The 25,525-nt window shown below is 48.2% G+C and overlaps 1 pseudogene; it reads left to right on the forward strand.

Moving 5' to 3' along the window:
• Window positions 1-20,566: 20,566 nt before the first annotated feature.
• On the forward strand, window positions 20,567-25,178 carry LOC142457761 (tetraspanin-6 pseudogene; annotated as a pseudogene).
• Window positions 25,179-25,525: the final 347 nt, after the last annotated feature.

Below are 25,525 nucleotides of genomic sequence, written 5' to 3' on the forward strand. Positions count from 1 at the left end.
TTGTTAACCAAGAAGCTATAATCAATTCTGCTATTATGGGTTTGTAAGAGATGTACCCTGCTTTGATCTAAAGAGTGCTGACATTAATTTTGCTTTCTGCTTTATCATACCTGCTTGCTCCATAGGAAAGTCCCTGATAAATGGGCTTTGTCTATATAAGCTGATTATTATTTTCACGCAGGCTTGCAGTTTTTAGATTCTTGCAGTTGAGTTAGCCGAGAAAAGACTCTTCTAAATTTCAAGACAGAGTGGTGGCTGTCATTTATTTGAAACTTCAACAGCGTTCCAATAAAAGTTTATGTGTGAGAAGAGATGACAGTTTGCCTGAAAGGTTTGGTGACTCATGCTATAGAGCCATGGAGGAAGCTTGCAACATTTCCCTGTCCCGGTTAATTAGGATCGTTGGAGATCAAAGGACATTATTTTCTTTAAAACCTTCCCCAGAAGTTTCTAATATGCAACTCTTGTCGTTATGAGGTGTGACTGAGTTGAGTTAGACTCACAGTGACCTCAGGGGACAGACAAGAACTGCCCCGAAGGGCTTTCCTGGTTGAAATCTCTTCACCGAAGCTGGTCACTGGGTCCTTCTCCTCAGGAGCCTCTGGGTGGCTTTGCGTCGCCTCTTCTGTTACTCACTCACTCACTCACTCACTGAGTGTCACTGAATGCATTCCAACTCATAAAGATCCCATAGGACAGGGTAGAGCTGCCTCTGTGGGCAGTAGTGGGAGCAGAGAGCCTCATCTTTCTCCCAAAGCGAGAGAGATGGTTGGTGGCTTCAAACTGCTGAACTTGTGGTTCGCAGCCCTTCATGTAACTACTTTGCCACCAGGGCTCTGAGCATTTAACTGTTGTGAGCCAAGACTCCTTAATGCTCCTCTAGAGTAAGAATACAAGTCCACATGTATTGAAGACTTGTTGTGCAGACCTTCTTCTAGTTCGTAACTAGATTTACATCTCACAGCTTCACGATGGGGCTATAAGTGTCTGCATTTTACAGATGTGGAGATGGGGGCACATGGCCACCTAAGTAGCTCAGGAAGACTCCATGTGACCCGCTGTGGGCTTTGGAGGATGTGAGCCCCAGAGAAAAGCATGAAAGAGCTTGGCACAGTAGGACTGAGCGGGACACAGTCAGTCAGTGACAGGTAACATTTGGCAACATGTGACCAGGTGATGAAGGGTGTCTGGGGACACTCAAGCTATTTATAAGTAAGCCCTTACCCCTGGGGAGGGCAGGCAGCTTCCACGTGAGTCCCACTGTGGCAACCGTGTGGCTGTTGAGAGCAGGGAGTAAAGAATAATGCTGATTTAACGGCAAAGGTGATGAAAGAATTTATGGCAATAGAACACCATCATCAAGATCAGAGTTTGGCTCAGTTGGCAAAACCAACACCCTCTTCTGTGGAAAACAATTCCGGGGGAACTTTTCAGGTCAACAAGGAATGTAGGATTATGTGGGTCATTTCTAATGAGCATTTCTTAGCCCCTTTCATAACTTTCAAGGCACCTAAGTGGTGCGGAGATTCAGTGTTCAGCTGCTAAGCAAAGGGTGGATGCTTTGAACCCACCACTCATTTCACGGGAGAAAGATCGACAGCCTGTTTTCATAATTACAATGCTGGAAACCTCATGGGGAAATTCTACTCTATCCCTCTGGGTTGGAATCAACTCAACATCAATGTTTGTTTTAAAATCATTTTCAAACATGTTGACTAGCTTGTCTACTGAAAAGAGATGGAAACAGCGATCCATCCAGTAGCAATGAACACTTCTCAAAGCCTGATTGTGTCTTAGGCTAGGATCTGTAGAGAATAAAACCAGTGAAGTGTGTGTGTGTGTGTGTGTGTGTGTGTGTGTGTGTGTGTGTGTGTGAGAGAGAGAGAGAGAGAGAGAGAGAGAGAGAGAGAGAGAGAGAGAGAGAGAGAGAGAGACAGTTGTAGAAGTGGGCAAGTCCTAAGTTCGTGGATCAGATGTTAGGCTGGAGGCTTCTGCTGCCCTGACCAGGCAGGTGTTTTAAATCTTCTTCAGTACTTTGGGACGGAGAGATGGCCAATGAGGCCATGATAGGATGCTTTGGGGGCATGTTTCCTATTTGTGGACTAGAGAATTGGTGGCTTGTGGGATCTGAGAGGAACAGAGATCAGAAAAGGTAAGAGGGTCTTGACAGCTTTCCAGATCCTTCGGGAAGCCTAGCTTCCTAGCTTCCCAGATTAGATTCTCCTGGACCATCTTATTAGGTCTGTGCTCGCTCGGTAGCAAGGTGGTTTCTGTTACTGACAGCCAGCTGAGGCCTGGCGACCACAGGACAAACCTGTTGGGAAAGCTGTTGGGTGGAAGCAGACCTTGCTGGAACTGAAAGAGGAGCATCCCTACAGTCGTGCCCACACGCGTGCATCCTTGGTGGTATTTCGGACACTCAATGTAACACTGTCTCCACCTGTTGAGAGACCCAAAGCAGTAAAATAAAAACCCCACCCAAACCCAGTTGTTATCAGGTTGATTCAGACGTTTGGTGACCCCTGTGTGTCAGGGTAGAGCTGTGCTCAACGGCTGCTTTTTTTTTTTTTTTTTAGAAGTAGATCACCAGGCCTTTATTCCAAGGTACCTCTGGGTGGATTCAAACCTGCAACCTTTCGGTTAGTAGTCAAGTAGTGTGCTCACTATTTATTTATACCACCAAGGGACTCCCGTAGAGAACTCCAGCTATGACTTTATTTAGTAATACACTTCCTCTCCTTCCGAATGAGCTCAAGCGAGTTTGGGGAAAACAATCATGAAGTGTTGTCTTTACCACGTCCCCCCCCCCCCTTCCTTTGAAAGTGGCACTGCAGCTGCCACCAGAAGCTCTCTGTCTAGCGTGTGCTTTGTCATCCCAGAGAAGACAAAGGATTTTTAGACGTGCAGCCAGCTGCTCGTCCTGGCAGGGGGACAGGAGGAGCTTGTCAGCATTCGCGCTCCACTCTTTGTGGCCATCCTGCACCATCCTCTCCTTCCTCCTGCTGCAGATTGCAGGGCCGTCATAGGATCCTCCTCTCGCACCTCTCATTTTGGGAAGAACACACCACCAGGCCATCTTTCTCCGGGCCTCCGGCCTCAGGGACCCTTAGAGAGAGAGAGAGAGAGAGAGAGAGAGAGAGAGAGAGAGAGAGAGAGAGAGAGAGAGAGAGAGAGGCTCCTTTTCTATAGCCACCCATGGGCGTCAGCAAGCTCAGACCCACTCTTTGGAATGGCCCGGGAACCCGGAGGCTGGGTCTGCTGTGGCCACCATGTGAAATCCCATGAAGTCAGCAGGCTTTCAGGGACTGTCGCTCATCCTGTGCGCCTGCCTCCTGAGGAAAGAGACTGCGGATGGCTCTGTCTCCCAGACGAGGGGCTGTGACAGCCGCCATTGCTGTGGGAATTCTCCTGAAGTCAGATGTTGCGTAGAAGCCCTCCCTGGTGGCCCTGCGGGCTAAGCTTTGGGCTGTTAACTGCAGGACGGCAGTTCAAACTGACCCACTGCCCCGCAGGAGACAGATGAGGCTGTCTGCCTTTGCAGAGTTTTGTAGTACTGGGAACCCTAAAGAGCAGTTCTACTCTGTCCTACTGTGTTACCATGGGGGCCTATCGACTCCATGGCAATGGGTTTGGGGTTTCTCTTGGTTTTCCTTTCCTTGACCCGATTCCTAGACTAGCCCTGCCCATAATGGTCCCCGTTCTTTCTATCCATCTCTGGGCCTGTCAGGAGGTGGCCTCAAAAGAGCTCTCTGGAGGGGCTGGCTAGGAAGACCTCAACTATGTTCCCAAACCACCCCCTCCCCCAAACTAACTTATTGCTCCCAAGTCCTTTCTGACCATGGCAACTGAGCCCACGCGTGGCAGAGGAGAATCGTACCGCTCCACCTGGTTTCCATGGACCTTTCACACCTAAGACCCCAAGGCTTTCTTCTAAGATGCCTCTGACTGGCTTTAACCTGGCAACTTTTTGGGTAGTAGTGAAATGCTTGACCAAGCTTGTCAAGTGTGTACCATCTAGGGAACCAGTATGCACACAAGCACACACATGTGCATGTGGGAGCACGTGTGCAAACACACACACACACACACACACACACACACATCCACCTTTGACTCTGGCTCTTCCAGCTTTAGGCCTCAGTACAGGCACCAACTTTGCAGCCAGGCACTTGTCTAGTAAGCTCCTGGTTGTGAGTATTCTAAAATCACCAGAAATACTCTGTTCCATTGACTGGCTCTGGAGCCTCCAAACTCGCTGCCATCATGTCCCTGCGGAAACCGAGTGACCTGCTGTGGGTTTCTGAGACTGTGGCTGAGTTAGTTAAAGTTTATTGTGCCAACCTGGCCGATAAACACATGTGTGGTTAATTGAAGGGCAGAGGGATAAATGGTGAGCCCTGCCTTTCTAGTTCTCAGGTCTCTTACTCTCTGATAGTCGGACTAGGGTGCAGCTGCCTTAGCCAGTTCCCTGCTTCAGCTGGCAAGGCTCACTTCCTGCAAGACATCCCTGAGGAGAAGCCCCATCGACATACCCCAATGCAGCCCTGGGTCCTGGAGCATCCGTGTGGAGACCCCTGCCAGCGCTGAGATGCTTACACATTCACTGATCCGGCTTTCCGCCTGCAGCCGGTGTCATTGCGTATGTTTTGTGAGATGGAGGAGGACTTTGTGATTTGGTGTCGGACATATGAGTTAATGTTGGACTTGTGGGCTTGGGCAGCACTGGATGCTTTCTTGATGTGCACATACCGACCTCTCTCTTCTACATATGAGTTTCTGTGGATTTGTGTCTCTAATGTACCCAGACTAACACAGTGGCTGTTTATGGGAGTAGAAAGTCCAGTCTTTTGATAGCAGTCAATTGAAAAATGTGCTGTGCGTATCCAATCATATGCCCGCCTGTCCCCATGTTTGCAGTTGGGACAAATGCTGCAGTTGCACATCCCTGAATCTCCCTCTTTGGCTCCTTGTGAACTAGATTCTTTGAAGTAGAGGTCCATTGTCAGATCTGATCCCTGTTCTGCTGCCAAAGCACATGTTCTTTTCCAAATGGAGTCTGCTTCTCAAATGTCCCTCGAGTCTTCCCAGCAATATCACTAGGTGTTTCTTTAAGAGCCAAGGACCCATATACCCATGGCCCAAGGACACATGCTGATAACCTCCTCAGACCCCTTCCTTCTTGGGCAGGCTTGAGAGGTTTGGGCTCTACATTGCTAAGCTCTTCCAAGTCGATCTGGGTTAGCTTTTTCTATGTCTGGTTTTGTGGATGAAAAAGAAAAGTTTGTGCACTGCTAATTTAAGAACCAACGAGGACAGAATGCCAGGCATAAATCCCAACACAAAAATGATGGCTTCCATCCAAAATTTCACAAGTAGTGCCAATAGAGAATTAGAGTCAAGGAAGACCTGAAGTCGAATCATCACATAGCAATAGTCTAGGTACTGGAGGAGAGTTCATTGTGCATTGGGTTGCTAATGCACCCAAGGTCACCAGTTCAAACCCACCAGCTGCTCTGGAAGAGAAAGATGAGGATAAAGACTTACAGCCTTTGAAACCCACAGGGGCATTTCTACTCTGTCCGATGGGGTCACTAGGAGTCAGCAGTGACTTGCTGGCAGTGAGTTTGGAGTGTGGATTTTTGGGAAGGTGTTACACTGAGCAACTGGATCATAATTTGCACCCTGTGCTTTACGGTTGGTGCATGCGAGGCATGGTGAAGAATGAAAAAAAAGATCATTTTATTGGGGGCTCGTGCAACTCTTATCACAATTCATACATACGTCCATTGTGTCCAGCACATTTGTACATTTGTTGCCATCATCATTCTTGAGCCCTGGGCATTAGCTCCTCATTTTCCCTCCCTCTCCGCCCCCTCCCTCATGAACCCTTAATAACATATAAATTATTATTATTTTGTCATATCTTATACTGTCCAAGTCTCCCTTCACCCACTTTTCTGTTGTCTGTCCCCCAGGGAGGAGGTTATATGTAGATCCTTGTAATTGGTTCCCCCTTACTACCCCACCTTCTTTCCATCCTCCCGATATCACTACTCTCAGCACTGGCCTTGAGGGTATCATCTGTCCTGGATTCGCTGTGTTTCCAGTTCCTATCTGTACCAGTGTATATCCTTTGGTCTAGACGGATTTGTAAGGTAGAATTGGGATCATGATAGTATGGGGGAGGAAGCATTTAGGAACTAGAGGAAAGCTGTATGTTTCATCATTGCTACCCTGCACCCTGACTGGCTCATCTCCTTCCCTCGACCCTTCTGTAAGGGGATGTCCAGTTGCCTGCAGATGGATCTTGGGGCCCCAAGCTGCACTCACCCTCTTTCACAATGATTTGCTTTTTTGTTCTTTGATGCCTGGTACCTGATCCCTTCGACACCCCGTGATCATACAGGCTGGTATGCTACTTCCATGTAGGCTTGATGCTTCTGAGCTAGATGGCTACTTGTTTACCTTCAAGCCTTTAAGACCCCGGACGCTATATCTTTTGATAGCCGGGCATCATCAGATTTCAAAGAAATTTCTTAAGAACCCCCCCCCCCGCCACACACAATATTAATATTGTTTTTTGGAGTTCTTTGTGGCTCTTGGTGTCCAAGCCTGGGGTTTCTAGCATGTATGCAAAGACATAGTTCTCATGTGAACAGCAGGTTGGTGGCTGCCAGACCCTGGAGGTGGCACGCTCACGGTACTTCCCACAGCCCTGATGAGTCCTCTGTGTGGATGGAGGCAATCATTCTTCAGAGGGAACAAACAACAGGGGGTTCATGCCTGTGATGTGGGAGCCCACATTTCTGCACTGCTCTGCAGGTAGGACAAAGAAGTGGATTTCAGAGAACAGTTCCAAAAAGTAATTGCCTAATGGTTTGGGTTCTTTAGAGAATGACATACACACACCTGCGACTTCAGAGGAGCAGGTGCTCAACCTCCCAACCGCCACTTAGTGACACATGCATGGCAGCTACCGAGACGGCAGAGCTCTGAAATGTCCTCATTAAGAAAAAAAAATCACGTTATTGGGGGCTCTTACAACTCTCGTAACATTCCATACGCCAACTGTATCAAGCATATTAGTACATATATTTCCTTCATAATTTTCTAAACATTTACTTTCTATTTGAGCCCTTGGCATCAGCTCCTCAAATGTCCCCGTTTTTTAAAATAGAGCAACAAGTAGTGCTGGTTTATCACAGGGTACCTGGAAAAGGGATGGCCTTCAGGGCCAAATCATTGACCAGTCATGCTAATAGGTTCATTGCCCCCATTCAAGTGATCCAGCATTATTTATTGAGTGCCACGTGGTGCCTAGCACTGTAGTGGGAGTTGGAGATATGGAGAGAAATAAGACACAGCCTCTGCCTCTATCAGTCAGCTCTTGCTACATAACAACCACACCGAAACGTGAGGGCTCACAACAATACTAATGACTTAGCTTACCCTGCTCTGGGTCATTTCCTTGGACCAGATTCAGTTGCTTGGTTCTTCTGGTCATGCCTGGACTTATGAAGGGTCAGTTGCTGGGTCAGGTAGGGCTGGCTGGTAGGGGATTCTCAGCTGGGATGACTCATCTCTGTTGCAAATGCTCTTTCACCTTCCAGCAGGCTAGCTTGTTCACATGGAAGCAGCAGATGCCAAGAGAATGAGTGGGAGCACTGGGGGGCTTTTGCTGGACTAGGCTCAAAACAGAAGCAATGCCCCTTAGCCATTCTCTCAGTCAGAATAAATCAAAAGGCCAGACCAGGTTCCAGGGACAGGTAAGCTCCACTCCTCAAAAGTCATTGCTAGGAGACCTGAAAATAGGCATGAAGAATAATTTTTGCAAGGAGTTCCTGGGTGGAGTAAGCAGTGAATGAGCTTAGTTGCTAACCATAAGGTTGGAAGTTCAAGTCCATCCAGGGATGTCTTGGAAGAAAGGCCTGGGGATCAATTTTTGAAAAGCCACCGATTACCAGCACTGTGGAGCATAGTTATGCTCTGACCCCTATGAGGTTTCCATGAGTCAAAATTTACCTTGATACTTTGGTTCCCATTTAATGTCTGCAAGCAGCCTTGCCCACTGTCCACTAGGAGCTCACTATCTAAACAGGCACAAACTGTGCTAAGTGCTACTAATAAAATGCTTTCTCCTCCCCCTGCCTCCCCTCGTCCCTTCCGTCTATCTCTGTCTCCTAGTTACATTTTACATGTTGTGCTGTGGACGTCTAGTCACAGTTGAGTGAGTTGAATGTTCAGTTCCATGCTGAGATTGTGCACTGCTCTTTTTCAATCTGTAAGGTAGTTGGAAGGATCCATGAAATGCCTGCTGCCGGGAATCCAGGGCAGATGATACTTTCAGGACCAGGAGTGTGAGTGGTGATAATGGGAGGGTAGAGGGAGAGTGGGTTGGGAAGAGGGAACCGATTACAGGGATGTACATGTGACCTCCTCCCTGGGGGATGGACAACAGAAAAGGGGGTGAAGGGAGACATCTAACAGGGCAAGATATGACAAAATAATAATTTATAAACTATCAAGGGCTCATGAGGGAGGGGGGAGCAGAGAGGGAGGGGAAAAAAAAGAGGACCCGATGCAAAGGGCTTAAGTGGAGAGCAAATGCCTTGAAAATGATGAGGGCAAAGAATGTACAGATGTGCTTTACACTATTGATGTATGTATGGGGATAAGAGTTGTATGAACCCCTAACAAAACATTTAAAAAAGAGAAATGCCTGCTGCCTACACTGTACAGTCATTTGCACGATTCATGGCTCCCTTTTAAAGATTTCATAACCATTTAAGCAAGCTTAGGTGCTGTCATAGCACAGTATGGATACACACCTCCTGTCTGTGCATTTCTTCAACTGGAGACAGAAACCTACCACGGTCAAAGGCATGGCGTGAAAGCAGAGAAAACACCGTAGCCATAAAATAGAATCTCTTCACTGAGGGACTGTTTTCAACCCCATCAGGAAGTACACAGTCAGACAATAAGCTGGAGCCGCCAATACCGGCGACCAAATTAAACCCACCCGGAACACCTGTGGTGGTGAGGCTTTCCATCCTACTGGTGAACTGCTGAGGGGATGGGGCAGAGAGTATGTGTAAGAAACACCTAGATGGAGGAGGAGCTCATGGGAGCAGTACTCCAGAAATCAAATGATATGTCACACAATGTCTCCTTAAACTGCTGAAGAGCAAGGATGGAATTTTGAGGACGAAGGTGCGCCAGTCCCGAGCAATGATACTTGCAATGGCCTTATATGCAGGTGACAGTTGGACAAGGAATAAGGAAGACCTGCTATCCTACAAAAGGGAGATGGGGGAAAAAGGGAGGGGCTAGGGCAAGTCATTGAGTAGTTTGAAAAGTTGTTGGATGCCTACCTGATATGAAAATACCACCTAATTAACAATAAAAAGTTTAAAAAAAGATATCTCTTTAAAAAATGGGGCTGGAACCCAGGGTGGACGATACCTTCAGGACCAGGGGTGTGAGAAGCAATGCTGGGAGAGTGTAGGGTGAGTGGGTTGGAAAGGGGGAACTGATTACAAGGATCCACATGTGACCTCCTCCCTGGGAGAGGGACGGCAGAGAAGGGGGGGAAGGGAGACTCCGGATAGGGCAAGATATGACAAAATAACAATCTGTGGTTTATCAAGGGCTCATGAGGGAGGGGGGAGCGGGGAAGGAGTGGAAAAAAAGAGGACCTGATGCGGAGGGCTTAAGTGGAGAGCAAATGCTTTGAGAGTGATTAGGGCAAAGAATGTAAGGATGTGCTTTATATAATTGATGTATGTATATGTGTGGATTGTGATAAGAGTTGTATGAGCCCCTACTAAAATGTTAAAAAAAAACGGGGCTGGGAAAACTTGGTCTCCATTTGCCGTACTCACCCCATATTCAAACATAGGAACCTAAGACTTCAAGGTAAAATCCAAAACTATGAAGACAATCACGGAAAAACAGGGACGGTGTTGGGCACACATGGCATACATGCAGTGCTCTAGCAAACCTGTGTAAAAGTTCACAGACATGAAATACAATAGGCATGAATTGTTGAATGAAAAACTGATTGCCTCTGTGAACCACCACCCAATTCACAATAATAATAGCAAAAAGACCTGCCTATAAGATCTTCATATCGGGGCTGGCCCCAATTGCAACTACATGGGCACCCCTCCCCCTCACCACCCCCAGAAGAATTCACTTCAGAGGACAGCACTGAAGCTACAGTCCAGGGAGAGGGTCATGCCTTATGAGAACACACAGGAGCAGACGAAGAGGGAAGGAGAGAGAGTGGAACACACCCTGGTCCACCAAGCTCCAAGGACGATATTCCTGCTCAGAGCAGCCGATGCACAGAGAGAATAGGGCCGGCTCCACCATGAGACACAGCATCCCTCACAGACCCATAGTGCTTCGAGAGATAACACTGGAGCCCAGTGTGGGAATTGTGCCCAATCTGACCTCACCACACTGGGTGAAACACTATGGGTGTGCAACAGAGCAACAAGGGGAGCAAAGCAATGAAGTCCCCGGGGAATACCAAAAATAGACTTTGTGGCATGGCACCCCATTAGACTCGACCAGAAAATATTCTTAAAGGTCATCAAACAGACCTTGAACTATTTAAAGGCTTTTTAAAAAAGCACATTTGTACATTTATTGCCCTTATCATTCTCAAAACATTTGCTTTCTACTTGAGCCCTTGGTATAAGCTTCTCATTTTTTTCTCTCCCTCCCCATGCCTCCCCCAATGGACCCTTGATAATTTATAAATTATTATTATTTTGTCATGTCATACACAGTCCGACATCTCCCTTCACCCACTTTTTTGTTGTCTGTCCCCCAGGGAGGGGGTTTTATGTAGATCCTTCTAATTGGTTTTCATCATTGTTTTGTTTTCTTTTGCTCTGTCTTGTTTTTGTGTTTATGATTGTCTCTGCCTGTCTATCTAGATAAGATAGGTGGGATAAACAATCTGGGGGAGAAAACAATGGGACCGACAGGTTCCAGGGTGACACGGGACAGGGAGAGGCAGGGGAAAGGAAGTAGCTGATAACAAATCCAGGGACAAGGGAACAACGAGTAATCTAAACTCAATGGCAAGGAGGGTGTAGGATGCCTGGTAGGGCTTGATCAATGGCAATGTAACTGAGAGGAAATACTAAAACCCAAATGAAGGCTGAGCATGACAGTGGAACAAGAGGAAAGTAAAAGAAAATAGAGGAAAGAACTAGGAGGCAAAGAGCATTTACAGAGGTCTAAATACAGGCATGTACATATGTAAATATATTTATATATAATGATAGGGAAATATATCTATGAATATATATAAGTTTACTATTAAGGTAGTAGATGGACATTGGACCTCTACTCAAGTACTTCCTCAATACAAGAACACTTTGCTCTAATAACCTGGCATTCTGTGATGCTCACCTTCCCCACACAATTACTGAAGACAAAATGGGTGCATAAGCAACTGTGGTGAAGAAAGCTGATGGTGCCTGGGTATCAAAAGATACAGTGTCTGTGGTCTTAAAGGCTTGAAGATAAACAAGCGGCCACCTAGCTGAGAAGCAACAAAGCCCACATGGAAGAAGCACACAGCCTGTGTGATCATGAGGAGTCTATGGGATCAAGTATCAGGCATCAAAGACCCAGAGCAAAAAATCATATCATTGTGAATAAGGGGGAGTGTGGAGTGGAGACCCAAAGCCCATTTGTAGACAATTGGATATCCCCTTACAGAAGGGTCACAAGGACGAGATGAGTCAGTCAGGGTACAGTATAGTACCATTGAAACATACAACTTTCCTCTAGTTCTTTAATGTCCCCCTCTCCCCCCGGCCTCCCCACTATCAGACTCCAATTCTACCTGATAAATCTGGCTAGGCCAGAGGAGGTACACTGGTATAGATAAGAGCTGGAAACACAAGGAATCCAGGACAGATAAACCCCTCAGGACTAATATTGAGAGTAGCCATATCAGGAGGGTAAAGGTAAGGTAGGGTAGAAAGGGAGCACCGATCACATATAATGATCTACATATAATCCCCTCCCTGGGGGAGGGGCAACAGAAAAGTGGATGAAGGGAGACATCAGCCAGTGTAGGACATGAAATAATAATAATAATTTATAAATTATAAAGGGTTCCTTAGGAAGGGAGGGGGAGGAGGGAGGGAAAAATGAGGAGCTGATATCAAGGGTTCAAGTAGAAAGCAAATGCTTTGAAAATGATGATGGCAACAAATGTATAAAAGTGCTTGATACAATGGATGGATGGATGGATTGTGATAAGAGTTGTATGAGTCCCCATTAAAATTAATAAAGAAAGATCTTCATATCCACTTAAAGTTGGCCCCATGCGAATTACGCTGCCCTGTCTCCCTTCTTGCCCCCTCTGTAGACATGGCTAATCCATTACGATAGCTATTCAAGCAGAGCCAAGTTCCAACACGCTTCTCAAGCCTGCCCCTGGGCAGCCACGTTGGACGATCCATTCATGTGAGAGAGGAGACTTGTTTGCAATCCTGCCTCTCAGTGTATCTACCTAACAATAACCCTAAAATCAACCTCCAGAGAATAGAGCTTATACAGTGTTGGGAGTGGAGTACAGAGACAGGGCTACATATGGATCAGGCATGGGATGCTCTGAGAGTCTAGGTGCAACATGCCGGCCTCTAAATAATCCTGGTGTTCTCTGCCCCGTGTGTGGACACTGCCCTCCCCCACCATGTGTGTGTGTAAACAAGACCCCAAACAACCAGCTGGATATAGGCTGCCCCTTTGCAGCCAAGGAATAGAGTGAGCCTCCGGGTTTACACTAATTGCATTAGTGTCCAATCACTTGTTTTTAATTTGTATAAGTCAATAATTCATGTATTATAGTTTAAAAAGATGTCCTACACATGTATAAATTCCTTTTCTCAACAGTGTTTTAAATTCTATAGCCTTGATTAAAATAATGATACTATCAATAGAATTACCTTATGCCCCATAGGGATGATTTATGATGTACCCCAATAAAACAATATCGCTATCTCTAAAGTCCGTAAGTATATGAATGGATTTTGAGCTCTAACTTGATTGTGACCCTAATATAAGAACAATTAGCTCTTGTGACATGGCCCTGCTCTGCCCTCGCCCTGAAAAGGAGATCACAGAAGGGGTGGGTGCTATTGCTAAATGTGGTGAAGAAACTAGATGGTGCCCGGCTATCAGAAAGAATAGCATCTTAAAGGCTTGTCTCAAAACAAGCAGCCACCTTAGTGAGGAGTCAGCTAAGTCCATCTTGAGGAACACATCAGCCTGTGTGATCCAAGGATTGTAAATAATAAAATCCCAACCTGGAGGAGAGAATGATAGACTTAAATTTTGAACACGCGCTTTGTGGAATACTATACATGATAGTGGAAGGCCCCAATCCATCTGTGGATTGAGTTTCTAGTGATCCCCTCTGACCAGAGTGTAGAGATGTGAATACTAGAGAGCATTTTAACATGGGTATCAGTGGCTCTAGTTAGGATGGGATGCAGCACCTTGCCCTCGGAGCTCCCTTTTGACCCCTTTTGCAACAATTCCAGTTTTCCAATATTGTCTACTTTTGACTGAAGTTCTTCTATGTTTATTTGGTCATTATTGTTGAGTCCTTTTTTCTCTGTTTTGTATATTTTTCTGTATCGGGAATTCAGGATGGGTGGATCTATGGAGACAGTAACTGAATTAATAATAATTACTTGGGGGCATGGTTGGGGAGGTTGGGGAAATGGGGAGCCAAAAGCAATGGGTACAAGAAGGAAGACACTGTTTAAAGTTGATTGTGGTGGTGATGCACAACTCTTTCTAATACAATTGAACTATTGACTTACATGATTGATTACATCTCAATAAAACTATTTAAAAAGCAAGCAAGCAAACAAACAGATAGACAGAAACCTTGTTGGATTCGGATCCACCTAGATAATCCAGCAGGATTACATCTTGAGAGCGCTGACTTTTGGTCTCTGTAAAGTTCCCTTTTCTAAGTATAAGCACACTCCCGGGCTCCAGGGGTTGGGACGCGGACGTATTTCTTGGATTCTACCATTTAACCCACTATATTATTACGTGTATGGTCTGAGCACCAGCACATTGGCCTCTCCTGGGGCTTGTTAGAAATGCAGGTCCCAGTCCAGCCTTACTGAAATAGTGACTCACATTTTCACACAGCTTAACCTATCATGCAGGTCACCTGTATCCACATGAAAGCTTGAGAAGCGTGGCTTGGAAGACCCACCAGCTAGCACAGTGGCTTCAAACAGATGACTATTTATGGCTCTCCTGTGTTTCCAGAAGTGGCTGGCCCCTTAGGCCGGTACCCTGCGAGCATCAGAAACGCCTTGTCTTCAAAAGCAGCCCAGAGCGGGCAAAGGCACCATGCCGAGCACTGGCACTGGCTGTGTGGCCCATGCTGTTCTGGAAATAAGACCCTGTTCTTGTTGGACGGCATCCCTGCTTTATTTTCCTTCCCAGCGGCGGGCTCCCCATCTTTCTATGCTTCTCTGCACTGCGGAAGCTCTCGCATCCAACTCTCAGAGTTTCCTCTGATCTTTTTGGATGCTTTGGGGCTTGTATCAACCCCCTCCGGTGACGTCTTTATCATCCACTTCTCTCGCCACCTTTCGACTGCCTCAGGCCTTTGACGGGGGCCTGGTTTTGCAGAGTATACAGGCACAGCTTGCCTTCGCCTCAGCTGTTGCCAATTTTCTTATTCCATCCCCAAGGCCCAGAATCTTGGGCAATTCAGAAGGCAAATAGAAGGGTTCACAAAAGAATTGCATAGAGAATTCTTCTTGCTGATAAAAGAAGACAAAGTTTTAGATAATTGGGTCCCTTGACTGGGGAGTTTCCCACCCCCCGCCCCCTGCCCACCCTTGACTGGGAGTTTTTCACTTGTTTTGGAGTCTACTAAGCAAATATCTTGATGAAGGCCCTTGATGGGACAGATTGACCCAGCAGCGGCAACAATGGGCCCAGGCACAGGAACAATTGTGCGGATGGTGCAGGGTCTGATGTGCACAGGGTTGCTATGGGTCAGAGCCGACTCAATGGCACCTAATAACAACAAACCTCTTTGGGCTGGGGTTTCTAACTAAAGAGCTCTGAAGGACCAAGTGGCAGAGGCCAAGTACACTGAGCAGTCGACATGGTCCTTACCTTTCCTCTCCATCTGGCCAGGGCTCCGTGCTCTGTGCTGTCTTCTGGGAAGACTGGCTGCTAGGCACCGAGTCACCGAGTGATGGCTGTTCTGTTTAGTCTGGATTGGAAACTCTGCCCAAACTCGTTCGGCATCATCGCTCAATGCGAGGCTCCAGGGACACACGGGTAGTGGCTATGGCTGCGGCAGTCTTCAAGAAATCTACTAACCATGGTGTCTGAGCAATGGCGAGATCATGGTTTTCTCTGCGAAGTTCAATGCTGAGTCCAATGTGATAGACAACCAACAGTTTGACAATGTCCGCCTAACATCTAGAGCAGTGGTCCTCAACCTTTCTCATGCTGCGGCCCTTTCATACAGTTCCTCATGTGGTGGTGACCCCCCCAACCATAACATTATTTTCCTTTAATTTTGTTACTGTTATGAATTGGGCGACCCCTGTGAAAGGGTTGTTTGACCCCCAAAGGGGTCACAACGCACAGGTGAGAACCATTGATCTAGAGGGTCTGCGATGAGAAGAAACAAGGCAGATGTCTCTCAAGGCTGTCAAGTGGAGGAAAGATTAGCAGTTGAAACGGGCCCATTTGCCTCCTATGTCCTTGATCCATCCATTAGTGGGCGTCTCAGGGAGACCGAGGCAGGGAGCCCCCCAGGCACCATCTGTAGCTTCTGCCAGCTGCCAACACTGTGGAAGTCAAGCCCCTTGAAAGCTGAAGAACCAAGTGTGTGGATTAATGGTATTTCCTTAACTCAGCCACTGTTTATAAGAATCTGTCGGCATTTCCATTAAGGAAAGACGAATTAACACTGAGATACATGGCAGGTTAGACCAATGCTCTTGTGTGTGTGTATATTTCCCCCGAGGATGATTGCAGGTGAAGATTTGTGCTCTTAGTCTTTGTGCAAAGCTGTGTGACCCTCTGAAGTTCGATACAGTGGCTGTTTGCCACCCTGGGGATAGTTACATTTTAAATGAATTCAAAATAAATAGAAGAAAAATTCATTTCATGAGTTACTGTAGCCTCAGCATTTAAATACTCAATGGTCTCATGGACTACTGATAAAGGACATTTTCATCACCACCGAAAGCTCTCTTGGACAGCACAGACCATGGCTCAGGAGCGCTTAGAACAGTGGTTCTCAACCTGAGGGTCGTGACCCCTTTGGGGGGGGTCGACTGACCCTTTCACAGGGATTGCCTAAGACCATCGGAAAACACATAGATATTTTACAATATATAATTGCATATTGTTTTGTGATTAATCATTATGTTTCTGTTCAATTTGTAACCATGAAAATACATCCTGCAAAAAAAGAGAAAAGAAAATACATCCTGCATCTCAGATATTTACATGATGATTCATCACAGTAGCAAAATAACAGTGATGAAGTAGCAAGGAAAATAATTTATGGTTGGGGGTCACCACAACATGAGGAACTGTATGAAAGGGTCACGTGTTAGGAAGGTTGAGAACCACTGGCTTAGAAGAAACAACATGATCATCTGAGCCGTCTGGGCGGGTCCACGACTCATTGCTTGTACAAAGTAGTTCAGTGATTTGGAGCAAATCATTGCGCCCTCCTTAAGGACTCCATTTCTGTCACAGTGAGTGGGGGGGACGGCAGCTGTATGTCAGGGTCTTTGGGGGACTGAGGGAGGTGGTCCCTCTGAGAACACGTGGCCTAAATGCTCAGGGTTCGCCCTCTTTTCTTCTGCTCCAGCCCAACAATCCAGTTCTCCTCACCCTGAGCTCACTGGCGTTCCTGAGAGCCTGAGGGTGGCCCGGCGTAGGCAGAATCGTTCTCCGCATCAGAGTAGAGACCTGCCATGTCCCAGCATTCAGACTGTGATATGGCTGCTCAGGCCAGCTGAGAGAACTGTCAGGAAAGGACAGACTTTGTCCCTTCTGCACACAAGGTGTCATCGCTCTCCTGCACAGCAGGGCTCTCCAGGTTGTCTGTCATGAAGAAGTGAGTCGCAATCATTGAACAATTTCTCCTAAAAGCAGACTGCCCAGGAGTCCTGGAGAGTCAATGTCTAATTGGTCAGCTGCTCTCTAATAGCTCTGGCCGGTCCAGCCCACGAGCTCTGTGGGAGACAAGCCCTAGAGCATGGGAGCCCTCTGGGGCAGTTCTACCCGGCCGCATAAGATCCCTGTGCGGTGGAAGCCTCTTAGAAGCTCACAACAGCACATGTTTCAAACGAATGGCTGTTAGCACATGTCATCGGTGCTTGCATCTTAAAATCAGCTAACTCAGGTGACTCCACACCTGCGTCAGAGCAGAGCTGTGCTCCACAGGGTCCTCAAGGGCTGTGATCTGGAGTCAATTGCCTGGCCTTTTTACTGCAGCACTTCCGGTTGACCCTTTGGTCAACAGCCAAATGTTGAACTGTTTGCCAAGCTCCAGTGGGCATCAGACTCCCCTCCAGGGTTTGCTAAATCAGATTGCTGGCCTCCAACCACAGCGTTCCTGATGGCCCAGGTCTGAGATGCAACCTCATGCTGTTGGTCTGCAACTGCCCTTGGTTGGTGGAAGACCACCTCCGGAGGTGCGGACGGAGCCACCTGTAGCCTTGGGCTACCCTAAGAAGGCCCACAGGAACATTCTTGAAGTGTGTGTGAGAGATTTATGTAATTATTTTAACTGTTGTGGTTGCATGTTCGGATTTAAAAAACATTAATACAGGCCTGTGCTGGAGCAGGTCCTGGGGTGGTCAAGTGGCTAAGGCAGTCAGGTTCTAAGCATAAGTTTGGAAGTTCAAGTGCAGGCAAAAGAGGCTCAGAGCCAGGTTTTGGATCTACTTGTGAAAAACCAGCCACGGAAACTCGGTGGGACACACTTCTACTCCGAGACAAAGAAGGTCTACAAGGGTCGGCTCAAGGACACCTGGCTTTCGGTGTTCTGCATCCCAGGTCACCATTCCCAAGCCAACTGCAGCCGGGTGACTTTTTGTGACTGCTTTGGCCTCTGGTTTTACAAGGCATTGACATGCCGTCCTCGCCAGAAGTGGCAACGTTTACCTTTGGATGCCCTGTTCCTCACACGAGGCTCAGTGACAGAGGTCTTTGTCTCTGTACGGACAGCGGCCTTGTGGGACCCCAGGCCTGATTGCTGCTCCTTGGGGGGAAGAGTTGGGTATTTTGAGTGGAGCCATTTTTTCCTGGGCAGGACTGTCTCTCAACTGGCAAGGTGTTTATCATCTTCCTTGGCCCTGCCCTTCAGGGCCAGGTGAGACCTCCAACTATTGACACCGATTTTCAAGGCTCTGGGGGTGGTGGGTGGGCAGCGCTCCTTGCCCTGGAGTGAGATTCCAGTGGTGAGCAGATTGGTCTCTGCCCTTTTTGGTGACCCTATGGCTGAGGCCGGCCGTGGGTCTCACCTGGTGGTTAACTTGAGTGAGCCTATGCTTCAGGAGACTTTTCTGGGGCAGGTCTCTGCACTGTGTCATTTCACCTGCAGAGGGCAGCAACCCCAAGAACTTCCCAGGGCTTGGCGTGTGTGTGTGTGTGTGTGTGTGTGTGTGTGTGTGTGTGTGTGTGTGGTGGGGGCAGCCTTCCCCCACCCTCTGTGGCTCTTCTCACCTCGCCTTGCTCCTTGGCAGTCACAGCCCAGAAGAGAGATTTTCAAAATGTCACTGTTGTCCTGGCAACGGGTGCACAGTCCCAGGAAGGAGACCTGGAGAGTGGCAGCGGTGTCGGTTGGAGACCCACCTGCACTTTTGGGGTCAGAGTGGGGGGACGTGCGGATAAGGAGGTACCTCCCTCCCCACTGCCTGGATCAGAATTAGCCTGTGGCCCCTTGGCCTCCTCTGGGGCTTGGCCTCATTTGCTCTCTCAGCCCCCCCCCTCCAATGCTTCGGGAAGTCAGTTATTCCATGTGTCCCTGCCAAAGGATGGCAGATGTCAGAGCAGCTGATAGGGAGATGAGACTCCTCCCTGCCCCCACTGCCCCCAGCCCAGGGCAACGAAGCAGGAGGAGAAAGAGCTCTGAGGAGGCGAGGGAGCTCACTGTCAGCAGTTCAAGAGCGGCACCTCCTGCTCCCGCCCCTGCAGAAATATCAAGAGGCTGCAGGGAGAGACCCCATGTCATCCCTGTCTGACTAGCCCGGAGTCTTTGGATTTAATGGCTGAGCATGAGACGCCCCCCACCCCCACCCCACCGTTTGAATGCTTAGCCCTAGGCTTAGCCAGTGTGCTAGAAACCTCCGTCTCTCCCTTTTCCTTGGCATGCAGGTTCCCCCCCCCCCCCCGCCCCTCGTTCCTGAATTCTCCCTCCACAAGCAGCGCTTCTCTTCCCTCTGCAAGGCAGGTAGCACTCACAACCCCACACCTGGACCACAAAGATCCCCTCTGTGCCCTCAGAGGCCCCTCGCAGGGGGTCCCAGGAGTGCTTTGGTGGTGGGACTACATTGTTATCCCAATCCCACCTGAGGGCGCTGGCATGACCCATCCTCCTTGGCTGACTCCAGGCAGGACTTCTCATTTCAGGAAAAACCCAGGTCCCCTGGCATCACCTAGATGTCCATGGTGGGGGAGGAGCAGTTAAAACAAAACAAAACAAAACAAAAAGGTACCAAACCCAGGGATACGAGCAGAAAAGATCTAGTCTGAGGATGTAGGGAGCTGAATGCTGAAATCTGTTAGCCTCTGGGGAGGCAGGAGATCTGGGAGGCAGGTGAACTGGGGAAGCAGGTGAGTTGGGGAAACAGAAGAGTTGGGGAGGCAGGTAAGTTGGGGGGACAGGTGAGCTGGAGAGGCAAGTGGGCTGGGGAGCCATGTGAGTTGGAGAGGCATGTGAGTTGGGGAGGTAGGTGAGCTGGAGAGGCAGGTGGGCTTGGGAAGCAGGTGAGTTGGGGAGGTAGGTGGACTGGGGAGGTAGGTGAGTTGGGGAGGCAGGTGATTTGGAGAGGCAGGTGAGTTGGAGAGGTAGGTGGGCTGGGGAGGCAGGTGGGCTGGGGAGGAGGCTAACTGTCTGAAACAGCTCCAGCCTCCCACCCCCAAAGCTTTACTTCCCTGGTGCCTTTTCACCTCCAGCACTGCCTGCTTCCTCTCCATTCACACCAGAAGTTGCCCCTCCATCCCCCTGGGATGCACCTGCGGAGAGTGGCAGTGCCCGAGGCTCTCCTGGCCACCCTTTCAAGATCATTGTTTACGATGGCAATTTCCATCATGTAAAACCGGAGCCTAGTCTAGTGTACCTGGTGTCTATCTCACCCAGTCTCAGCAAGGGTCAGGCCACAGCCAATCTGACGCTTACTATACCCACTTACTTCCCCGCCTACCCCTGGCTCATTTAAAAGCAAATCCAGGACATCGCATCCCGTCTCCAAGACATATCTGCACGGAAGATCTTCTAAAGCCCTGGAGCGAACGTGCCATGTTCTGGGAAGAGCCTCCATGGCAGTTCAGTGTCCGGGCTGCTGGAAGGTACAGCAAGGTGCTCTGCAAGCTGCTTGTTGCTGGTGCTGTGACCAGCTCCCCACCTTTCCAGTTCCTCCACAGCCCGCAAACCTTGTCCCTCCTGCACATTGAAAGTGAACCTTCCAGGGGTAACGTGGCTTTCATTCGCCCCTTGGCATGAATGTTTCCTCTCTGAGCTCTCAGCCTTTAAGAAAGCCCAACTCGAGGTCATGTCTTCTCTCAAACTTACCCAAAGCCCCAGATGGAATGACTCAACCCCTCTTCTGGGCGAAAACAAACCAAACTCGATTCTGACTCCCGGTGATGCTGCAGACAGGGTAGAGCTGTGGGTCCTGAGACGGTTACTCTTTGTGGGAGTAGACCACCTCATCCTTCTCTTATGGAGTGGCTGGTGGTTTCAAACTGCTGACCTTGTGGGTAGCAGACCAATGCTTAACACACCATACCACCAGGGCTCCCAGTCTGATGGCTCAGGGACTTATTTGTCAAACAAGGATACATTTCCCACCATGAACTAGACCCTGTTCTGGAACATTCCAAATAAACATTGATTTAATCCACTTTTAAAAACCCTCCTGAGGGTGGGGGGCGACTCCCAGGCACATGGAGGTTGAGCTCACTCAGGGAGTGAGTGGCGGAGCTGGGATTCCAACCCAGGCAGTCGGATACCTTCTCTGTGACTCAAATCTAGCTGCCAGGAACTCAGATGAAGGGGACCTGGCTGTGTGTCAGAGTGGAGCTATGTCCTAGGGGGCTACCAATGGCTGGTGTTTTACACGTCCACCATCCACCCTTTCTTCCAAGACACCTCTGGGTGGGCTCAAACTGTCAACCTTTCAGTGAGCTGTGGAGTGCTTAACCATAAGTGCCACCTGGGCTGCAAACTGCTGCCTCTGTTGTGGCCTCTGCCTGGTGGTGTTGTGGTTATGTGTTGGGCTGTAATCGGCATGGTCAGCGCATGGGAGAAAGACTGGGCTTTCTACCTCCATCAACAGTAACAGTCTCAGAAACCCATGGGGTGGGGGGCGGTGTCACTGTGCGTCAGCATTGACTGGATGACAGTCAGGTCCTTTTGGCTGGGGCTTGGTCTCCTTGGGACCGCAGTACTGAGCCAGGAAGCTGGCATGAGGCAGAGTGCAGGAGGAGATGGCTATCAGGCCCTCCACCTGGATAACCGCAGGCACCCAGTGCCAAGCGCAATTTCCCAGGACCAGTGTCTTAAGCTAAATAAAGGGTGTCCCATCTCTTTTCCATCCAGCAGGGCTGTGGGCTGTGGCCCACTTCCTTCCCCTCCATATCTCTCCAGGAACTTGGGAGGGCACGTGCGTGCGTGTGCATGTGTGTGTGGCAGTGAGACTGGGTTTTACACATACAATTTGAAAGTGTTTGGTTAAAAACAAAAACAAAGCAAACAGCAAACAAAACCCAAACTCATTGCCACCGAGTCGCTGTCTTCTCCTAATGACCCCCCAGGACAGGGCAGAACTGTCCCTGCCAGTTTCCGAGACTGAGTCTCCAAAGCCCTGTCTTTCTTCCGAGCAGCTGGCCGGTGCTTTGGGATTGCTAACCTCTCGGATCGCAGCCCAAAGCATCACCACGGCACAGTGAGGGCTCCTGTTTGGTTCCAAGTGGGTGTGAATTCCAGCTCCATCACTTACGGACTAGCTGCCTTCCTACGCGAGGAAGCCCAGGGAAGAATCTCTGAGCCTGAGATGGGGAGGATGGCGAGTCTAGGATGGCACTTCCCATGACCTTCCCGACTCTCCTGAAGTCCACCCCTTGGATCAGACCAATGGAAAAGCATACCGTGATAAGGGTAAGGCCAAGGGTGTGTCCACAAGACCACAGAAACCTTTATTAAACAAAGTGATCACACTGAAACCTTTTCTTGACAGTTCCTCCATCGAGGTCTCTACACTTCTGAAGACAGGGCTTCCATCTCCCCAATCCTTCCTGGAAGAATTCCTTGTCCTGGCAGATTCACAGTGAAGGCAGAGAGAGGAGGAATCAGTGTGCTTTGCTTGGAAGAAACCCATGATGTATGAGCTGGATGCCAGTAGTATATATATATATATATATATATATATATATATATATATATATATATATATATATATATATATATATATATATATATATATATATATATATATATATATATATATATATATATATATATATATATATATAAAACTATTCTTGTATTCCCTGGTGGAGAACACATTTCCCTTTTCTTTCCATCTGAAGTTTAAGGAAACTGCTACTGGGATAGATTGCACACTTGCCCCAGATCCCTGGAAGACACGGGAAAGTTAGACTGTATACAACATTCTCTGACCTGGTTCTATTTCAAGGCCACGGGCCATTAGCTGCAGGCGGCGGCAGACGGAGCAGTGTGCGTACTTTGCAATGGGACCGTTCTGATGACCACCTTGTGGCACGGCTGATTTCTTTCTTTTCTGGTCCCTGAGGTGGTTGATATTATGGATAGAAAATTTCATGATCAAACCTCACTCTTTGTTGTCTTTACATACAATTCTCACTAATGAGAACTTGTTATGACTTACTGTCTGGCTGTAACCAAGCTACTGATGTTAGGTTAAGCCATTTGAACCTGAAAGCTGCTTCCCATGGTGCTCAAGCTTCTCCGACGTGGTAGGGCGAACCCTTGAGCATCCCAGGTGAGTATGGCAGAAACCCGCAGCAGTATGCAAAGCAACTCTGATGTAACCTGCCTACTGCAGCAAAGGCTACGCGTAAAACAAAACCAGCCCCCGACAAACAGCTCCACCGCAACGAGATGACTCAACAGTGACTACATCCATGGCATCCAACCTAACAACTGTAGGGATGGTGCAGGACTGGGGTGTGTTTCATGCTGCTGTGTCCAGTGTTGCTATGAGTCAGAATCGACTGGATGGCACACAACAACAGCAACAACAACAACACTGCCTGATAATATGACCTCAGGAAGCGAACACCAGCCAGTTAGTTGTATTTTTCCTCCTTTGTACATGGGACTAGAACCTGGAACAGCAATTTGGCTAGTACCTTACATGTCAGGGTGGCTGATTGAATGCAGCCTCTGGGAAGGCTCTGCTGAGAAAGTATGGCAGGAGATGGTGCTATGATTGATTATTGATGTCTGCCGTGAGTGAGGGAGAATGAGTGGTGGCACACTTGACCGAGTATTTGTCAACTCTGGGCTCTTAGGTCTTATGGTCAGCCTTAGGTCTTTGGTCAGTCCCTGTAGGCGTATATACAATGTGCTTTGTGTGGGAAGTGGTCCTAAAGACAAGGTTGGCTAAGCAATGGCTAAGTTTTGTACTTAAGTCTGTTATTAATAGGTATAGATCATTGAAGTCTCCAAAAGAAGAGGGATGCTGGGAGAACAGCCCGGTTCTCAAGCTGAGATGGAGTCTTCATGGCTTGGTTGTCTGGCTCATGGGGGTGGAGGGGAGGGGGTGAGAAGAGGTGAGGTCCCCAGGTTGTCTGGCTTGGGGATGTGGGGTGGGAAGAGGTGAGGGGGTATGATCCGTGTCAGCAGTGTGCTGTGAGCTTCCCAGGAAGAGGGTTGCCATCCTCCCCACCCCCACCCCAAGATATAAGGAATCGGAAGCTCAATGATAGCAAGACCACCTTGATTCTGATCCTGTATTTAAGGGGTAGAAAGGCAAATTTGAAGCTCTGACTTAAAGACTTAGGGAACACAACACATTTGCATCTGTAATTTCAATATAACTAATTCAAATCTAGTAAATTTGGGGTCTTTTCCACACAGAAGCTTTCCTTGGGCATCTAAAAGCCCACCTGCTGGTTGTGGGGGTCTTAGGTGAGCCCTGACGTTCCCCTCTCAGAGACTGCAGACCAAGCCAGTAGTTCCTTGTTTCAAGCCCGTCCTCTTGATGTACACTTTCGTCTTCTGGATCGCTGGGTTATCCTTCTTGCTGTTGGCATTTGGGGCAAGGTGAGCCTGGAGAATTATTTTTCCCTTTTAAATGAGAAGGCCACCAATGTCCCCTTTGTGCTCATTGGCACTGGCACTGTCATGATTCCTCGGGGCACCTTGGCTTGCTTTGCTATCTGCCGAGCGTCTGCCTGGACGGCAAACCTGCACACAATGTTTCCGACTCTGTTTTGGGTCGAACTGGTTGCTGCCATCACGGGGTTTGCTTTTAGACACGAGATTCAGAACAACTTTAAGAATAATCACGGGAGAGCTCAGACACAATGTAACACCAGAGGAGATTGTAGGAGCTCTGCACTAGACAAGATACATAATAAAGTGCCTTGTTGTGGCGTTGCCACATCTACAGATTGGGAAGATACTAATTGTTACACAGAGCAAGGATACCCAAGAGCTGCTGTAAAACGGAATGACTCCGCACAAAGATGCAGCTAAAGTAACGCACGAAGGTCGCTTTCTAAAGGTAATGACCTTGATAGAGTCAGAAATGGGAGTCATGGCAGGATTTTCATGTGGAGTTGCTTGCTTTCAGCTGGTTGGAATGTTTCTGGCCTACTGCCTTTCTCATGCCAGAACAAATAACCAGGGTGAGAGAGTGTAGTCACAGATCTGCCGATTTGCCCTCTCCAACTTTAAGTGTAAGAACACCTGTCAGTCCTTCATGAAAGAAATAATGAGATTGCCTGATTGGAAGAACCAATAAACTGAAAAGGTACTGAGACAACTTGCCGATAGACTGACTCAATCAAGATATTAGCCCAGTAGGCTGACTAAATCGACATTTGTTCAATATGTTCAAAGTCCGCCACTTATGTCCCATTCATATGAGCTCATTGCAACATCTCCTATAGCCCTGACACACTGGAAGAGCTAGTAAATTGTAAATGAAATACTGTGTTCCTCTTGATTTTTATTTTTCTTGGGGGGTCTTTGCCAGGCACTATCAAA

Source organism: Tenrec ecaudatus, chromosome 10 (genome assembly GCF_050624435.1).
Source record: "Tenrec ecaudatus isolate mTenEca1 chromosome 10, mTenEca1.hap1, whole genome shotgun sequence".
NCBI classification, from domain to species: domain Eukaryota; kingdom Metazoa; phylum Chordata; class Mammalia; order Afrosoricida; family Tenrecidae; genus Tenrec; species Tenrec ecaudatus.